Genomic DNA, 20,000 nt, shown 5'->3' with positions numbered 1-20,000 from the left:
CCTCGTTTGTCACCTTCCATATTGAACAGTGTTATGGCGCGCTTTATGTATGCATTGACTACAGATCGTTTATATGTATCAGGTCATTCTCTTTTCGCATTGAAACACCTCCCAGCATCTGTGGTCTTAGTGCATACGGTGGTATTGTATTTGTCATCTTTTTGTGTCACAAGTACGTCCAAGAAGGGAAGCATTTTGTTAACACTCTTTTCTACGGTGAAGTTTAATGTTGAGTTTGCTGGGAGTTTATTTACCAGTTCATCTGTGTCATTGTCCCTCTTTGTTGTGATGAAAATGTCATCAATATATCTCCCGTAGATATACACATTATCACACCGAACACCCTGCAGCGCAGAGGCTTCTGTGAAATTCCTCCATTTATGTGTTTCCTCTGCTTTCACTTCCACAAACCTCCAATCACTGCCCAACTTCCGTCTCATAATTTCTATTGAAGCAGGTCAGGGAAGGTGAGAATAACCTGTCAGAGTATATACCCGTCTCCCTTTCGTCATCATCTCATTTGCATACGGAACTTCCGTAATTTCTCTTATAGTATAATTTCTCACTCAGTTTTACCTCTTGATTCTTATTCTTTTCAAAGCCTTATTCTCAGATCTATAAAATATTTTAACCGTTTCACTGTCATACTATGAGTCTTGTCTGTCTAGTAATCAAGATCGTACTGAATTCATTTATAACCTTACTTTCGTATGCAGTTCCAGTGTATTTGATTTCCAAATCTTATTCAGGCAGCCCATTGTTTGATTTGCCTTTCCAATCTTTCACGAAGTCCCCAACTCCCGAAAACTTGTCCAGGATTAGATTATTCTTGAATACTTGAAAGATTCAATCTCACTAATCCGTTCCCGTCTTGTTTTAGTTCATTCCTTTTTCCATGCATGTCCTCATAGTTTGTGCTTTCGTTGGATTTATAGTAGGCACCATGTTCCCGTTTACTTGAGACATCCTGTTGATAAAGTATTGCAAATCTCGTGGCGTTTTGCGGATTAGGACAGCATCTGCATATTTCTCTCTCTCTCTCTCTCTCTCTCTCTCTCTCTCTCTCTCTCTCTCTCTCATGAAGAAATTACTTCTAGGTTTAAGATTGGATACCATAGCAGTATCTTAATCTGATTAATTAATCAAGTTTTAGAGGAGAAATATTATTATTACACGAGTTTGGTAATTATTTCCGTTCCTGTATCGGTTATATTATGTTAGTCAACACAAACAGTATTTGTACCATTCAGGGGGGGGTTGGTATTTGTTCTCGGCCATTTTATTCAGAACTTTGTCCATTCATCAAGATTTTTTTTCTTTGGCCATGTTGTCAGCAATGCGGGGTAATGAAATTGAAATTTAGGATTTTACACGACGCAGCAAAACCGCCTGACGTTGAAATTAATGGATTGAATTAAGTCAGTGACGCGTTCTGGAAATTTTCCCTGTTTTGGGGACCTCTTGTGGTGCCTCCTTAAGTGAGTAGTGTCGCCATAAAAGAAGCAGCAGAGTTTAGCCCTGGAAATTTTCTGTGCTCTCTCTCTCTCTCTCTCTCTCTCTCTCTCTCTCTCTCTCTCTCTCTCTCTCTCTCTCATGCACAAGAAGTTTCAGTGTAACTTTGATTTAATTGAAAATATGCGAAATGCTTTATTTTATGTATGTTTCACCTCGATTGGCGAGTCATTATTTTGATTAGAGGCCTTCACCTTTGTATTATTTGTATATACAGAACAGTGTGAGAATGAAAAGTAAAAAAGACATTCGTATATATATAAATTTTTCTCATGGGACTGTTGTGTCATTTTTATTATTTTTTTTTCAGGCTGTCTTTACGCAAAAGCGTTCAAGATTTTAGTATTTTGGTTGCTCTTTGTTTTACTTTGCGAATGATTGCAGTCGCACACAGATTCCGTCTGTTTTTCGTAATATAACTAATTATTTCAGTGGATTATAGTCATACGATTATATGAATTTAGCGTGTACCGTATTATATTCGTAAACTCTGATGATTATCTATTTGTTTTGGGGATCTTGATATATATTATTAACGAATACAACGCAAAACTTATTTCATCCTGTTGAAATAATCATTCCGGAGATTATATATGAAAAATTTATCACTGTTGTAACTCTGTTATCAAAACAGATGTAAAGTGTTTGGTTGATATACTTGACTAATATCAATGTTGGTGGAAATAACTCTTGACAAATTTCGTGTGAAGTGCAAGTGTAATTTACGTAAATCGCCGAACATCAAAGTGTGCGATGAAGAGGCTAGATCAGTATGTTCAGGAAAATAGAAGAATTTAGCTAGTTTTGTAGTTTCCTGTGACATTTAGCTAAATGTCTCAGGTTTATTTTATTTATTTATTTATTTATTTTTGCATTTGGGATTAAAAATATATTTATTCTTTTATCTTTTCTTTCCAGGTAAGTCATCTGCCGATCAATGTCATCATTTATCCAGGAAACCTAATCAACCAACTGGGGTCTGTATACGCGTACTCTACTGGGGTTATGGCTGTAATTGTTTCCCTGGAGGAAACTGGTTACCCTCTCCCTCAAGCGTCGCCTAATTGTGTGTGTGTGTGCGAGGTTAGGCACTCCTGTGGCACTACTGTTACGTAGCAGAGGCTTGTGTTTAGAAAGGCCACTTCCGGATTATCATCTCTCCGTTGTTTCCTCATGGTTTTGGGCGTTCTTCCGCCGCTTTTCGCCCTCTGTTATTCCGATTGAACGTGAACTTGAAAGTTGCTAGAGTTTGAGATACTCGTCTTAAAAGCGTTTTCCGAAGGGAAGTTGAAATTTTGATATCTGTGGGACAGTTCTGTTGTTACTGTAACTCGTACAGACGCTTTTTTCAACTTTCTGTGTTTAGTGATTTTTAGTTTCATTGGACCTATTTTCATTACAATTTTATTGTAAGCATTCTTTTTACTACCTTGTATATTCATCCTACGCCTTTTCCTTTCTGGACTGGTGTAATATTTATTTATAATTAGAAATTCAAAGTTCTCTTCTATTTACGCAAAGCAGCTTGGTTTCTAATGGCTTAGAGATGATTTTTCGTTTTTTATTTTTTACTAAACCATATGAGTAATTACAGAAAATAGTGATGGAAAGAGTACATAATATCCCATGTAATATTGAGTTTAATGTACTTTTATTTTGCCCATGGTATACAGATTTTGGTTTAGAAATATACATTTTCAATAGAGTGTTTTGATTTATGTTGAAAAATACGTTTTTTCTGAGAAATGGCAATTTTCAAAAATTGCCATGGTCAATTAATGTATGAATATAGAAGAGTCAACAACATTTTCACTTTATGATCTTGCATAAAAAATCTAGCAATAGTTATAGCCACTTTTTCTACAAACGCTGTTCTCTGCTTAATAACAGCCGTAGCTCCCATTAATCAAACGACGATTTTGAATCTGTCAGGGGAACATCGGAAATTGGACTACATGTACAACTGAATTTTGCCACATATTCTTGACTATTAAATGCGGCGAGTTAATCACGATCACTAATTTAGCCACCGGCGTCGTCCTTATTGATATGTATATCTTGAAGAACTGAGAAATTTTGGTTTCGAGCATGATTAAGTCGTTGCAATAGGAGACAGGCTGAAACATTTTCCATTCATTTTGAAAATTTATTGTATTGTCATATGTGAGAGAGAGAGAGAGAGAGAGAGAGAGAGAGAGAGAGAGAGAGAGAGAGAGAGAGAGATTATATGACATGACAACCTTGGCAGGAAGAGAGAAGTAAGAAACAATATAATAGACGCAGCAAGAGTTACTATGATAAATGGATGTGTAGAGAGAGAGAGAAAATGACCTTACATGACATATTACGTGGTGGAGACGAGGTTATTACAAGACTCGAACTAACTCGCATGGTAGGCTATATGCCATCTGTACAACGACATTGCTAACTATAGGGTATGCATATTGAGTACATCTCTGTAGCTTAGTGCCTTAGGTACTAAATTGCTGTGTGTGAGTGGAAAGCCATTTTATATCTGATGCCAGACAGCTACTAGGAAACCAGTCATCGTTAAATGAAGGCAAGTATGTTTCCGTTTAGACCAAATCTGACCCATTTATAAGGTAGTTTTCAACTTCCGCATTGGTGGACAATCGGCAAGCTGCAGTGAATGCTGTAATCACTAGTGATCAGTGTTGAAGTAACATCAGCCAAAAATATATGGTTATCTTGCAGTGTTGACATCACGGGCCCTTAGATTTCAATATATATATATATATATATATATATATATATATATATATATATATATATATATATATATATATATATATATATATATATGTGTATGTGTGTGTGTGTGTGTGTGTGTGTGTGTGTGTATATATGTATACATATATATAAAGGCAAAATCCATAGGAAAGAGAAACACTGGAGTGCTGCGAGGCCATTCGATTGTCGTCCTTTACTTAGCAGACTGAAGAAATATAAAAGTAATTTTACAAAGAAACCTCATATAAATGACAGATGGGGATTACAAAGGAAAAAATGTACTTGGAATCCAACACAATTGAAGAATTAGTAGAACTGTCGAAACAGGGTTAAATATTTAAGAGGTTATATATATATATATATATATATATATATATATATATATATATATTATATATATATATATATATATATATATATATATATATATATATATATATATATATATATATATATATATATATATATATATATATATATATATATATATATATTATTGTATTTCCTCCTTTTGTCAGTAATTGCTAGCAAAGATACGGGATGCAATTATAGAGGTTAATGTCAAGAGGTAGTTTTATGGCTCCGTACGTACAGTAGGAACCATTAAATTACATACGGTACTTAATTCTTATGACCACCATCGTTAATTACCTGATCCATCCTGCGGGTCGTGTCATTATAATTTGCCTCTCTCTCTCTCTCTCTCTCTCTCTCTCTCTCTCTCTCTCTCTCTCTCTCTCTCTCTATGTGTGTGTGTGTGTGTGTGTGTGTGTGAGAGAGAGAGAGAGAGAGAGAGGTGTCATGTAAGTATGTTAGTGAGAGAGAGAGTGAGAGAGAGGAGTCGTCATGTAAGTGTATTGGTATGAGAGAGAGAGAGAAAATGAGCTGTGCTGTGTGTCTCATCCCAGGCGCAATCGAATAATGATAAGTGTCATGCTACAGCATACCGAGCATACAGTATGTTGAATATGCCCTACATATTTATACATCCTGCTTAAATGTTCTGTGTCCCCGTAGTAAGGAGCGTGTTCCAGTCGCCGTCTTGGTATTCTAGGGGATTGTAAATGACCCTACAAGTCAAGAAGTAGGATTTGGAGGAGTGGGAATGTGGGAATGGGAGTAGGTGGGAGAGGATGGAGGGATGGTCCTTTTCAGAAGAGGCTGGTCTCTCATCTGGAGTACATTACGTGAAACAGACTTTCTTGTGAAGAGAGGTAATGCCCCTGGGTAAGTAGGAGAAGAAAAGGTCGCAGTGGCGTTGGAATACTCAAGGGTGGGGGAGGGGGGATGAGTACCTCTCCCAGGGGTCATAGGGTGTGTGGGCTTAAAACTGCCTTCTCCTGGGAGTGGTGGAAACGCTGTGAACCATTTTTTCATTTATTTGTTTATTCGAGTCATCTCTTATTTGGTTGTGGACCGAAGCCCCCGAGAGAGGGGGGGCAGTTAAGTTGACTCGTTATTAAGGTTCCATTTTAGAATGGTGTTATTCATATATTACAAGGAGAAAGAGAGACTTTTATAATTTAAGTAATGTTTAGTCATTTTTGTTTGTTCGTTTTTCCCTAATAATTGACGATTTCTGGTAATTCCTTACAAGTCAAACGAAGTGTAGAATTAACGTGGTAGTTATTCCCTTTTATAAATAAAATAATGATTTTATAAGTTAATGTTTTTAAGACATTGTCATCATAAAACGCTAATTTTGGTGAGGCTGCATATCCCCAGGAACCTTGCATGGAAATTATTTATTTTTAGAGTAAAGAAGTGATATAATATCGTACGGAAAATTTTTAGTCGTACGTATGTACGTTCATTTACGTTCTGGAAAGCCTTGATTGCACGTTTTGTCCACTTTTGGTAAAGCTTTTTTTATTCATTTATTTATTTAATTTTTTTTTTTGAGGGCGAACAAATAATAAATGATTTTAAAACCGGAAGATTGTTGGAGGATATTAACTTTTCAGGGTGGGATAAATACGCAATACCTTGGCTATAGCTTTAACCATATTCGTTCAGTTCTCACCAAACTCCACGAGTCCATTTATTGTATATATTTTGCTCAGTATTTCGAAGTCTCGCATTGACGATATACAAAGAGACTATCAATGACATTTACCAAATTGGAACGTATAGCTTTGTTTCAGCTCAAATTGTGATTTATAGGGAGGATGAGGGATTGAAAACTTTATTCCTGAAAGAAGTATTATCTCGCCTTTTTATATTAGGTTAGAGACTGTTATATGTCCCCAGTACACTCCAGACAATTTTGAGAATAGTTTCCATAATATAAAAAGCTTTCCCTGCTTCAGGTAATATATATTTCGGGAGTTAAGAGGCAGTAAGACCAGTGTGGGACGTAAAGTTTGCCTGCTGGCCGTGGAAGTTTGGACTAATTATACTCCAGGTCACCTGGTGTTGGGCAGTGGCTTCTAATATCATAGGATCGGGTGATTTTGGTAGAAGTTAAAGACGGTAGGTAAAAAAGTTACCATCCTTGCCACTGCAGAGATGAAGTTATTGCGTACATTATTGTGATGGCTGTTCTCTCTCTCTCTCTCTCTCTCTCTCTCTCTCTCTCTCTCTCTCTCTCTCTCTCTCTTACAAACACACCTGTGGTCCATCACGTAACACAGTGTATATATGTTCGTTTGCGTACACAACCGAACTGCAAAAAAAAAAAAAAAAAAAAAAAAACAAGTATACAAATCTTCCCCTCCAAGCGAGAGGTTGTTTTTATTAGGGTATGTCTGGCCGTTTGTTAGCAGGGTTCCATGAAATAGGGAGCAGTTTTTACGAATTTCCTTAAGTTTATACGATTTTTTTTTTAAGCGAGTATCCGGGTGTGGATCGGGAGTGAGTAATTTTTCGGTTTTGTTTCGTTTATGGTCATTGTCCCTGATGTGTACTTTCAGAAAACAACTGATTGCAATATGTGAGAGAAAACTTATATGATACAGCTTACAGTAGTATGGTAATTGTGCAAATCGCAGTTGCAGAGGCTTGCAATCCCCCTGAAGGCCCTTTCAATTGTTGTTATAGAGTAGCTCTTTTCCCCAGTTACCCATTTTTTCATTATCTTTGTTTTTGTTCTAACCATCTCCCCTTTTCGTGATGCTTATGTTCGGTAACGCCCAAGGTTGGTTTGGCATAATGTTTCTTTTGATTATGTAGATTTCCTCCTTTCGTTCAAGTACACAGTTATTTAACGCAATTATTTTCCCTAAAATTAGCGTTCACTCGCAATTTGTGATATTCCACAGTTTGCAAGTTCACGTCTCCGTGTCTTTAGCCTTTAATGTTTTGTTTATATAATGCCCTATGCCCCGTCTCGTCCTTTGGTGCTTCATGTCTCGCTTTATTTTTTCAGATGTATGTCTTCATGTTTTAATACCTGTCACATAGAGGGATCAACTCGGTATTTATGTGCGGTCAGGACATGAGGGGGATTTCGAGGTTAGTAATGAAGAGAAGCAGAAGGCTAGCGAGAGAACCGATCCCTGAGCTTGTGTGTGTGTGTGTGTGTGTTGTTGGTTGGTGGCCATCTTTAGAGCTTGAGGGAAGTGCAGATGTATGATTGGGAAAAATTGGCTGACAAAATTACTGTAATCAAGATAGTTTCATTTCCATGCTCCTCGAGGAGTCTTTGGACTGTTCTCGGAAGTAATGAAATTTATCTTTTTTTTTTTTGTGATAAGGTTAGCTGCAGCCAAGCCGTCTGTTAATTCGGGGAAAACTGTGAGCTTGAAAGATTTTTTGCCTCTAGAGGTAAACGAGGTTATAATACCATTAACCCATTAGGCGAGAAAGGTAAAAGCAGATTTGCAGGAAATTTGGTATATGTCTTTGGTTGAAGCTAGGGGCTTCTGTAAGTAGATTAAGCAGAGTTATATTTTGTAACTACGAACGTGCTATTAACTGTAAAAAGTGTATAGTTTCTAGGATTCTCATCTGAATATTTTGATAGCAAGCCAAGACAGGAAAGTGAAATGAATTTCCACGTCTGACTGTTTTAAGGTTTTCTCTCGTAGTGTTGCTACGTCCCCCTTCCGTTGTAAATTAAACACTTAATTTTTCTACTAACTTTCCTCGGAGTCCTGTCTCTGTTATTCCCGTTTGTTTTTCTCCTAGTGCTTTTCTTTTCTCGAGCTGTCGATATACCCTTGGCTTTTATTTATTTATTTTTTTTTTTTCGTTATCCCTTAGCCAGTCTTTGTGTTGCCATTAAATGTAAAGTTTTCTTAGAACAGGAATTAGATTTTTTCTTATTTTTTTCGGACCACCGTCTTTTGAAGAGTCCCTTTTAGTCTTGGTAACTTTCTGCCTTGTTTTTTGTTTATCTGGTTTATGTGAGTTTTCTTTACAAAAAGTTTTGATTGGTGGATTTCAAAAAAAGTAGAGATAGTTGGGTTGTCGTTCCTGTTACTTCTTTTTTTTTTCTCTTGATACATCACAGCTATTAAACTATGATAGAAAGTATTTACCAATAAAAGTATTGAAAGAAGATTTCTGATTGTAATTTTTTTTCCTGGCGCTTATTATTCAAAGTTGGCTCACACAAAGTCTTGGCTTTCCGGTATATTGCACTTTTATATCCTGCGAGAAAACATTGTAGCCTACATCCTCTCCTTTTGATCTTGCATGTTCCATGATTGGCACGCTGATGAAATGGCCAATGAAGTGAGCAGAATCCTTTATTTATTTATTTATTTATTTATTTATTTATTTATTTATTTATTTTTGTCTTTTGTATTTAATCTCGAAATACATCTTTGAGTGAATCTTAAATGAGGGTGAAAGTACATGGATTTCTGAATGCCCTGCAGTGGGTAGTGTATTTATGTCTGATCTTGTATTGGGTGGAAATACATATAAACGTTGACTTAAGAAAATAACCATAGCAGCGTGAATCCTGAAATGGAGAGCCAAACCCACAGTCACGCAACTGCACAAATATATTTGAAAATAAACCCATATAGAAAGCTTTCGAGAATCGGTACAATTTCGAAAGTGGAAATGGCTCAGATTCTCGAAAGCGCTTGGTATGGTTTTATTTTTATATACAGTATAGTTGTACAGTTACATAACTTTGGATTTGTTTCTCCAAACGTAGATATATTGCACATATTTACTCTTGACCCCTGAAGACAGGCTGTTTTAATGAATAATATTTTTAAGTTAAGAATTCCAGGGAAAATTTTGGTAAAGGAATCTCTAATGGCAGCTGATGATTGACACGGGAAAAATATATAGTGAAGCAAAAATGAGAACGGCTTTAAGAAATTGCCATCCCTTTATTTTTTATTTCATCGAAGAGTCTTTTCCCAAAGCTATCTCAGGCCTCCTGATTTATTATGAAATCGAAGTAACGTATTTGTTTGGGGATCAGTTCTTTCTTAAAATGTTTATCTGGTTGTAAGAAGCAGCGTTGTTTACGTGGATAAAAAAAGGTTATGTAACCAGGCGATATATATATTTTATATTTATGTAAATATACATTTCAGCTATTTCAGAATAAGTCATCGCTGTTTATGTGCCAGTAAACTGTACGTAAGTTCAGATAGGGACATTCTATATATGTAAATCCTGCGTTAAACTTTGTCCTTGTCCATTGAAAAAGAAGTAGAAGCCTAAAAGCCGAACTTCAGTATTTTTGGTTTCAGAAAGAAGGCCTGAACTCTTATCACGATTGACTCCCTAATAGATTCAAGAACTTTATTGCTTTGAGTTTGTTGCATTAGTATGTTGTGTAAAAAAAAAAAAGGTCAGCTTCTTATATATTCTAGTTCTTTAAAGGGCAACTATTAAAAAAAAAACTAAGAGATTCTGTCGTTTCTTTCTAAAGCTGCTTGATATTACTGTAATAATTTTAGATTTGGAATAATTCAGCCCCCACCAGGGGAAATGATGTATACATCTCATAGGAAAACTCGAATAGAAACTAAAAGATGCAAACCACACTGGTGTAATGAGATTTGCATTTTATTCACTTATGCCAATATTTTCTCTTTTTTTTTTTAAATTTTTTATTTTTTTTTTACCTGCAAGTCTGTCACCGTAATGCATCCATTTTTAATGTAATGAGATTCATAAGAATAAGTCCGACCAAGGCCAAGAGAGAGAGAGAGAGAGAAGGTCTGCTCACTTCCCCCCAAATCCCCCGTATAGGCGGAGCTTTGTCTACCTCCTTATTGCGTCAGCAGGTGAATTGCTGTAATGAGCAGGTACCTCTAACATACGTCATCGCTTACGTAGTTACCTCAGGTGGGAGGCGACTCCACCCAGTTGGGTAGACGTTGTCTCTCTTGACCTTGAGTCTGACGACGCAACATGATCTTGCTAAGCGAATACCTCACGGAACAAAATTGCAACGCCGGAGTTGAATAACGCAAGAGAAATGCTAATTGCGCCGCTGCATGTTTACGCATTTCACTTCAGCTGAACAGAAATTACGTTGGGGTCTCTGGGTCACAAACGCAAGAAGAAACGTAAAATATTTTGGATTGAAGAACATTTCACTCGACGAGATCATCATTAACTAAGAACAATACTGCTGTCCACTTCTTTTTGGTGTATCAAAGGGGGCTTAAAAGTGTAAATAAAACCATGGCGGGAACTCTTGCGATGTCCAGTACGTTGTCTTTTTATCTTTTTAGGTGAAATATGTGAAGCGCATGCGCAAAATCAGACAAAAAACTTAATCGTTTGGAAACTTTGTGTTGGTGTTTTAAATCTCGTCCAAATGATCTTGTCTCCCATTACCAAGTAAATCGCAGGGGTGAGTCTAGTAAAATTTTGGTAAAGTTTAGAAATAAGAATATTTTCTTTCCCTTTGGTAATAAAACTTCGATAAGGGCAGATTTAACCAATTGGCTATGGGATGTTTTGGATATGTTTTATTGTGTCAAGAATTTTATTGTCTGTCAGACTTTCGTAGATGTTCTATTATAATTGCCTAAAAGACTGTTAACTATCAAAGTAATTTTCTGAAAAAAATTACGTAGGCTTTATTTTATCAAGAGTCGGTTCTTTAATATGGATGCTCTTGTTAGTACCCTGCTTTTTAGTGTTCTGTAAAAGAAAACTATTTTGATCGCTTTGTCTGTCCGTCCGTACTTTTTTCTGTCCGCACTTTTTCTCTCCGACGTCAGATCTTAAAAACTGCTGAGGCTAGAGGGCTGCTATATGATATGGTGATCATCCACCCTCAATCATCAAACATACCAAGTTGCAGCCCTCTAGCCTCCTCAGTAGTTTTTATTTTATTCAAGGTTAAAGCTAGCCATAATCGTCCGTCTGGCAACGCTATAGTACAGGCCACCACAGGGCCGTGGCTGAAAGCTTCATGGGCCGCGACTCACACAGCATTATAAATTGTACAGAAAACTCGATTGCGCCGAAGAAACTTCGGCGCATTTTTTTACTTGTTTCCAGTAGGTTTTACTTGGAAATTAAACTCACCTTTATCATATTGTACAATATTTTTCTGTTGCATAACATCTTCCCATCTTATTTTATTTTATTTTATTTTTTACTACGCCATGAACAATTTAAACTAAAATAGGCAATTGTTTGACTTATTTGCGCAGTGTTAGGAAATTATCGCCCCTCCGTCCACCCTTCCCACCTTCATTTCTTTCCAATTATTGTATTGGTTTCTGGAGGAGCTTTTGGTTACTCGGCCCAGTGACCCGGATAAAGGGAAACATGATCTTAAGTTCATTTACGCCTTACACGAAAGAGGAAAATGAATTGGCTCTATATCGAAAGCTTTTTTTTTAAATGCATCTACTTTTAGCACATCAGACTAATTAGGTTTTATTATTTCAATAATGAGAGACGCGGCAGTTATAGATTATGTATTTCGAGGTTGCTCACCACTTTAATTTAACTAAGAGGTATTAAGCCTGGTATTTACAGTTACGTCGTAGTCAGGACGTTTTTGATGGGAAAATGACGTCACAATCAAGAAAACTTCTTTTTAGTATAACAGCTGGGGTACGCTTAAGAAAATTGTTAAAAACAATCAGTTTTGTGTATGAGCCATGGAAATATTCTGGAAGTTTGGTCTGGCCTTTTAGAGTGAATTATTCTTGTGAACGTCTTCTAATGCTCTCTGACAATACTTTTGTCTGTTGTTGTCAAGAACGCTTTCCTCTGTCAATGTAAGAACTCTTGTAACATATGTAACTCAGAACAGGCATAAATACCCATAGCTTTAATAAATAATGGAGCACCTCTCAACTGCACGGATAGTTTTGTGACCTAAATTCAGTCTCCAAATCAGATTAGTAATGCGAGGTTGGCTTTTCAGATGTTCTCAAGCGTGACCTGCCTTTATTTAATAAAAGTGGGTTTTTTGAGACCGCTCGTATATTGGGAAAATACAGTACTTTCATCAATACAGATCAAGGAAATAATGTTCAGGAAGCGGTAGGCTCTGTCAAGAATTTGTAAGTAACACAAATATTTGGATGAATATAATATATTGGTAGATGCGATTATTAGTAAGGGAATAAGTTCCTCATTGGGTGGGTCGATATCGTACTCGGCTAGCTCTCTCCGAGGCCAGCGTTCGATTCTCCGGCCGGCCAATGAAGAGTTAGAAGAATTTATTTCTGGTGATAGAAATTCATTTCTCGGTATAATGTGGTTCGGATTCCACAATAAGCTGTAGGTCCCGTTGCTAGGTAACCAGTTGGTTCTTAGCCACGAAAAATAATTGTAATCCTTCTGGCCAGCCCTAGGAGAGCTGTTAATCAGCTCAGTGGTCTGGTTAAACTAAGGTATACTTAACTTAGTAAGGGACTACCCACAAAGTAATGTTCGAAAGTATTTTGTCTTTTTCATGTACATCAGTGCAACATACTGCTGCATTCTTACTTCAGATTTAAATTTATGAAATTTAGGCTAGCTAACTCAGTACTAGGGCACTTTCGACGATTCAGCACTGAAGACAGTGACAAGACTAAGGTGGAGTGGTTGAAAAACCATGTAAAGAGATCTAGAAGACAAAGGATATTATTAAATACAATGATTAAAGGTGGAACTGGGAGAAAACCCTATAGTTGCACTAAGAAGAATAGTTACAGTGATATAATAGCAGGACTGAAGAAAGGATGTTGGAATGGCGTTAAAAGCTAAATATTGGGTGCAGCAGCTAGGGGCCGATGGGACGCTGCAAGCTCCTTTTAGTAAGAATACCTACAGTGTACCCCTTGATTTGCACTGATGGCACTACCTTCCCTACGGGGAATCCCTAATTCTGAATGCTTAGATTACTCCAGTATTTCTCTTGGAAAGAGTTCCAAATGGGGTTTCACCTTCGGGGCTCCTCACGCTTGCGGAATAGTTTGATGGAGTTGTAACTGAATTGCGTAATCCCCGCAGAAATGATGCTGGTATGTACGTCAGATATACAAAGTGAATGCTCGTCCAAATTGGGCAGAGCCGGGAAACACTCGTGCGAAGACTCATTTTCTGAGAATTGCCGATGTTTCTTTTCGTTCTAGATGTACGGAAAAGTATTGTCGGTGTTACGAAGATGGACGGCAGAGATTTTGGAACTTGTGAATTGAAATTGCGTTAAAGTTTCTGATTGACTTCGTCTTGAACGATGTAAGTTTTGTTCCTTGCGTTCCATACATTACCTTGAGTGCTGCGGTAAAAGTATTTAGATATTTTCTAAATATCTTAATACTTTGTGATTGATCAGAAATGGGAAAACTGTCGACTTTTGTTCCTAGAAGGTAAAACCTAAAGATATTGATGCTTTTTTTATTTAAAGATAATTTTTATCTTATAATTATTAATTAATCTTTATTCAAGCTTCATCTTATCGATGTTTGAATGTCTGTACGAAGATTGATGCAAATATGTTTTTGTTATCCATGCAAAGGTTTGTGTATGTATGTGTGTGTGTGTGTGAATGTGTTTTATACTCAGACTGGGACATACTGAGTGTAAGACTTACACGCAGTTTAACATTTCCCGTTATTCTTTTATCAAATTTGGTCACGTACCGCTCAGCGGTGTGTGGTTGGAAGATAAATTCAGTTATATTTTGAACGTTTTCTCTGATTCTTCACTTTTTTTTATTTATTTATCTATTTTATTTATTTTTTTTTTTTTCAAAGTTACATAAGGTGGTGCAGAAATCTTTCCCATTCCGAGATTTATTTTTTCGTAGTGAATTCTACAGCTACTACTTAAAATAATAATAATAATAATTTAACAGAATGGCCGTCTGGATGCCGTAAAGATTGTTTTGTAGTTTCTCAGTCTCTCGAATGAGTTTCTTTGTAGCAGCGGGTAAATAATAATAATAATAATAATAATAATAATAATAATAATTCGCTACAGGCTCTCATCTTAACGGCGAAAATATTTTCATTCGTCGCATCAGTCGTGTTTCTACACACACATACACACACTCTCACTCACACACACACACGGGCGGCGACGAAATGTTTACTATTAAGGGAAAAAGCGGTGTTACTCGCAGGAGAACTTTAATTGGAAATGGATTTGGAAGTCCCGATCCCGCTTTTGCTCGCTCGCCCCCCCTTCCTCCCCTCGCGCGCGCGCCATTGTTCCGTAGTAGCACTTGAGCGCCGCGATTATGGTTTTAGAAGCGCCTCTCCTCCCTTCCCACGTCTTATTTCGGTGGGGGAGAGGGGGCCGGTGAAAGGTGGCCCTTTAAACACTTTTTAGGGGAGTTTCAGAAAGAACGATTTACGTCCTTTTTTTTTTTTTTTTTTTTTTTTTCGTCGAGATTTTATGTGAATATTCATTCGTCGGGTATGGAGGTTTCAGCTGGGGCTGTTTTGACACTCTCTCGAGACTCATTGTTTCCTCGAGAATCATATTTCTCTCTCTCTCTCTCTCTCTCTCTCTCTCTCTCTCAAAAATATCTTTATGGTAATTCAGTCGCTTTCTTTAGTTATTCTCTGGTTCTGCGCAGAGAATAACTAATTTCATTTGTTAATTTGGAAACTTTTTTTTTAATGCTATCCTCGAGATGGTCTTTGACCTTATAGGGTGAATGTCTGCTCTGCCATTTTTTATCCGTGATTTTTCCCCGTCCGTTTTCATTTCATGTCATTTCTGCTGGATTCGGACGTCGGGTTATTGTGTCAGTTTTTATTATTCGCGTCGTAAACTTTCTCAGGCTTTTTGTCTTTGTTATTCAGTTGAATTTCTTACCCCAATTCATTGTGCATGAGGTATTTCTTCATGTGGAGTTTAAAAAAATTAATAAAGAAAAAACCCTGCTTTTATGGGGTCGTCTCCTCTTGCTCTGTGTCAGTTTCCTGGTCATTGTAGAAGTTAAGAATAGTTTCCCCCCTTCGAGGGTACACTGCTTCGGGTTTGAGGGGTGGAGGAGGGAGGAAAGGGGACTTAAAGGCTGAGGGTGAATCAGAGAGGCTGTGGGTTGGAATCCCCCCTTTAGCGTACACACTCGCTGACTCATGCCTTTTTTTATCGAAATGGGGATAAAAATAATTTTTTATACTAAAAATTATGGGGAATTGTTAAAGTAATTAAATTTCTCTGCCATATGGTAGATGGGCCTCTAGGCCTTGGATTGATTGATAGTTAATGTGAAAAAAAATAAAGAGAAACAAAAAGAATGTTGAGAGGTCCTTTTCATTTCGTTATTTCCTCCTGCCGCCGTCGCTGCTACCTTCAGAGCTTTCCCTTCCCCTTCGACGTCGTCGTCGTCGGCAGCAGCAACAAGCAGAGTCCTCTCTCTCTCTCTCTCTCTCTCTCTCTCTCTCTCTCGACACCACCAACCGACCCCAAGTTATCTCCTCCTCCTCCTCCTCTTTCCGGAGAGAGAGAGAGAGAGAGAGAGAGAGAGAGAGAGAGAGAGAGAGAGGTGGCGTGCTGCTGGTGCTCCTCCCTTGGTTGCCTCCTCCTCCTCCTCCTCTCTTTCCTCCTCCTCCTCCTCCTCCTCCTCCTCCTCCTCCTCCTCCTCCTCCTCCTCCTCCTCCTCCTCCTCCTCCCCTCCTCCCCCTCCCCCCTCCCCCCACCTGCGCCTGCAGGTCAGGAGTGGGCAACGTCAGGAGGCCGCACTTCGCCACGCGCCGTCACACTGCCACCACCACACCACCACCACCGCCGCCGCCGCCGCCGCCGCTGCCGCTGCTGTGCCGCCTCCGCCATCCCCACCGGGCAGCTCACGCACGGCCTCTCTCTCTCTCGCGTCGTCGTTGTTGTCGCTGCTGCTTGCTGCTGCTGCCACTACTACTACAACTACTAGCACTACTACTACTACGATGGGCATTGTCGTCGCATCATCCTTCGTCGTCGTCGTCGTCGTACTCGTCGTTTTAGGCACAGTTACTCCTCCTGTCGCTGCTGCTGCTACTGTTGCTGCAGCTGACCATGGGCAGGGGTGCTAGGGCATCAGCAGCAGGATGGTGGGGCAGCCTCACAGTCGCATCGTCATCAACAACAACAACAACAACACCACCACCACCACCACCACCACAACAACAACAACACCGCTCAAGTATTAGCTTCCTCCTCCTCCTCCTCCTCCTCCTCTTCTTCGTCCTCCTCCTCCTCCCGGTCCTCCCCCCCTGGGTTCGTCCGAGAGCAACAACAACAGCCGTTATTGTTACCAAAATTGACACTGTTATCACTGCTGCTGCTTTTTCTACGACTGCTGCTGCTGTTACTTCCACTACTGTTAGTAGTGCTATTACTACTATTACATCTACCACTACTGCTCCAGTGAGTTCCTCGTTCTCGTCCACATTGCTATGATGTTCATGGCACTGTCCTACTCCAGCACCAGTTGGCACTGTTGTTCTTGTTGTTGTTATCTCTCCTAGTGATTCGGTTGTGGAGAGAAAGAAGGAAGGAAAGAGAGATAGAAAGAAGGCAAGAAAGAAGGAAGGAGAAAGAGAGATAGATAGATAGATAAATAGATAGACGTGAAGAAGGAAACATATTAATAGTCACAAAGTCTCCCGTTACTCTCATTATTATCGCCTTCACTCTCATTATCACTGGTCTTGATTCGAGATTGTTGTGTTGTGGGGGAGAGAGAGAGGAACGAGACAGTGCTCCATGTACATAGTTGTCGGAGTGGCACTCGTGTCGGTAACGTCGTCGTCGTCGTCGTCGTCGTCGTCGGCTACTTTAAGTCATTCCCTCACGATCATTGCGGCCTTTCGTAGCAGCCCCCTTCTGTTGCCGAAACTACTCCTCGTTTATTTCCACGGCTGAATACCGCTGCTATTTCCACGTCGTCTCACGGAGACCCGAGAGAGAGAGAGGGATAGTTCTACACAGCCACGGCAATCGGAAGCAAAGATTGTCGAGGGATAGCTGCTGCTAGCTCGCACTCTCTCTCTCTCTCTCGAAACAGAGCCCGCCGTCTGTCTGTTTGTTTGTTTGTTTGTTTGTTGACAGCGAGTATTGTTTTGATACACCATACGCAGCAATTGTGTCGTCATCCTCGAAGATCGATGTAGTGTTCATTGACAGTGAAGGAAAGATGATGTGCGCGTAGTCTTTAATGAGATTCTGTTCAGTGAAGAATAAAAAGATAGAAGTATATCTATAGAATATATTATATATATATTTGTCTGCCTATTTTGAAGTGGATGGCGTGTGTCCCGCCCAGTTAATAAGAAAAATTCTAGCAGATAATATTTTAAAAGAAGACTTTTTTTCAATAGAGATAATATATAAATTATATATGAATATATATATATTATAAATATAGTCTATGAATAGTTAGTTGATAAAGAAGTTGATATATGAATATATATATCTTACGTGGCCTGTATATCTAAATGTGTACTTCGTGTGTGGTTCATTTTTCTCCCGTCGCGTCGTCAGCCCCGAAAGTCCTGGAACCAAGGGAAGGAGACGGACGAGGGAGCCCTAGAAATTAGACAGAAAGTCTCATAGTATTGATTGCCAAGCCTCACGGATGCCTCGAAGTACATTGTTGGTTTTTTCCTCCCTCAATCATGAATTGGTGCAGCTGCAAATAGTGCCTCACTTATAAAAAGTAAAGTGTGTAGTGAAGTCTCTGGTCCTTGAGTTAAAAATTTCAAAAGTAGAAAACATAGTATGTTAAGTTTTCCTTATTGACCTTGGATCAAATTAGAATGGAAAATAATGAATAGATGATTCAGTTCAAAGGAAACCTGAATAGAATTGAAAACAAATCAAGGTCTGCGTGTGTGCATGTGTTTTGATATTTTCAGTTTTCTGGAATGACCCGTTCCTGATTTCTGGCTGGCATTTGGTCGTTTGAGCCACGAAAACATCTCGAGGAATTCCTTCGACCCAACATGCTGCTGTTGCTATCGTAATGGTGACCGCTGGAGAAGGAAAACCAAGTGGTTTTTAAATGTTCGTTTTTCTTCTTCGTTCAGGAGGAAAACAGGAGGAGGAGGAAGAAGCGGTGTAGACGACGGAGCACGTGGAAAAGCGACTTTATTCGACGCAGCGAAGATGAAGGGAAAATAAGTTAACTAACGAGAAAGAGAGAGAGAGAGAGAGATAAAGTCAAGTGCTGTATAGTGAAAAAAGGAGGAAATAAGAACCAGTAGAGTTGACAGGCGAGTGCAAGTGTTAGAGAGAGAGAGAGAGAGAGAGGTGACGGTGTGAGTGAGTAAGAAAGAAAGGAAGAAAAGGACTGGAAGCTGCATCAGCGGTTCCGGCGTTTGGAAGACTTGTTGCTCGCTCTCTAGCTCGCTCGCTCGCTCTTTGCAAGCTTAGCATTTGCTGCTGGTTTTGGGTGTGTGTGTTTGTGTGTGTGTGTGTGTGTGAGAGAGAGAGAGTGTGCTAGTGGTCTATTTTCGATCTGGCTGACGATGTGGTCGTGTTCCTGCGTGACTGTGTTTGGTTGTCGGGGCTTGTCCAACTGATTTTGTTTTCGCAGTCGATTTCCTGAGAAAATAATAAAAATCAATAGACGAGAAGAAGAAGAGTCCCGAGTGAGCTGTTGTCGCCTGGCGGCCCTTTGTTGTCTCGTGCGTGTCGTTCGTACTTTATATTGCGTGTGTGTTTGTGCGTATGTGTGCGTTTGTACTTTCACTATTTTTCGTGTCCCGTCTTGTCGGTTGTTTAACTTGGCACGAAAGAATAAGTCTCTGAACGTTAGGAAGCGTCAGGAAGTACTCGGTGTTGTTGTAATGACTACCTCTTACTCTTAGAACTTCTCAAAACTACTGCCGAAGAAGACAGATGTTCTCGACATAAATTTGTTTGTAAATAGATAGAGAGATTTACGGTATAGATTTAATTCCATTTACAGTGATTCAAATTGATTGTGATCAGTGTTAAAACAATTTTTCGTCTCTGTTAAGGGAAAAAGGACGTTGGTAGAAATCACAGCTGGTGGTTGACAGTCAGTACTCAAAAATTGTTATCTCATAAATTCAAGTTTTCTCGTCTCCCTCGTCATCGGGTAGTTGTTTTTTTTTCCCCGTAGACGTTTGTTGCGATGGGAGGTTTTCAAGGGTGAAGCAGCTTTTTTTGTATGAAGTTAGAATTTTTTTATTTGATTGGCTAATTAGTCGTTTGACGTTCAGGGCGCATCTGAATACTTGTTGTACGTTTTAGTGGAGAGGCTGATGGAATTCTGATAGCCAGCTAGTAACACACCTAGAGAGAGAGAGAGAGAGAGAGAGAGTTCTTTTCAAGGAAAGCAACAACAAAGGCTGAACAGGACGGAGGACAAGAAGAAGAAGAAGAGAAAGAGTTATCGA

General features: G+C 38.9%; 1 protein-coding gene across 4 annotated transcripts in view; it reads left to right on the top strand.

The window, feature by feature from the left end:
- Nucleotides 1-20,000, top strand: part of Dlg5 (Discs large 5) — a 670,182-nt gene that overhangs the window by 317,032 nt on the left and 333,150 nt on the right. The window lies entirely within an intron of this gene.

The sequence above is a fragment of the Macrobrachium rosenbergii genome, chromosome 4 (genome assembly GCF_040412425.1).
Source record: "Macrobrachium rosenbergii isolate ZJJX-2024 chromosome 4, ASM4041242v1, whole genome shotgun sequence".
In the NCBI taxonomy this organism is placed as follows: domain Eukaryota; kingdom Metazoa; phylum Arthropoda; class Malacostraca; order Decapoda; family Palaemonidae; genus Macrobrachium; species Macrobrachium rosenbergii.
The sequence above is the reverse complement of the archived record's forward strand: the minus strand, read 5'-3'. Positions and strand labels throughout refer to the sequence as shown.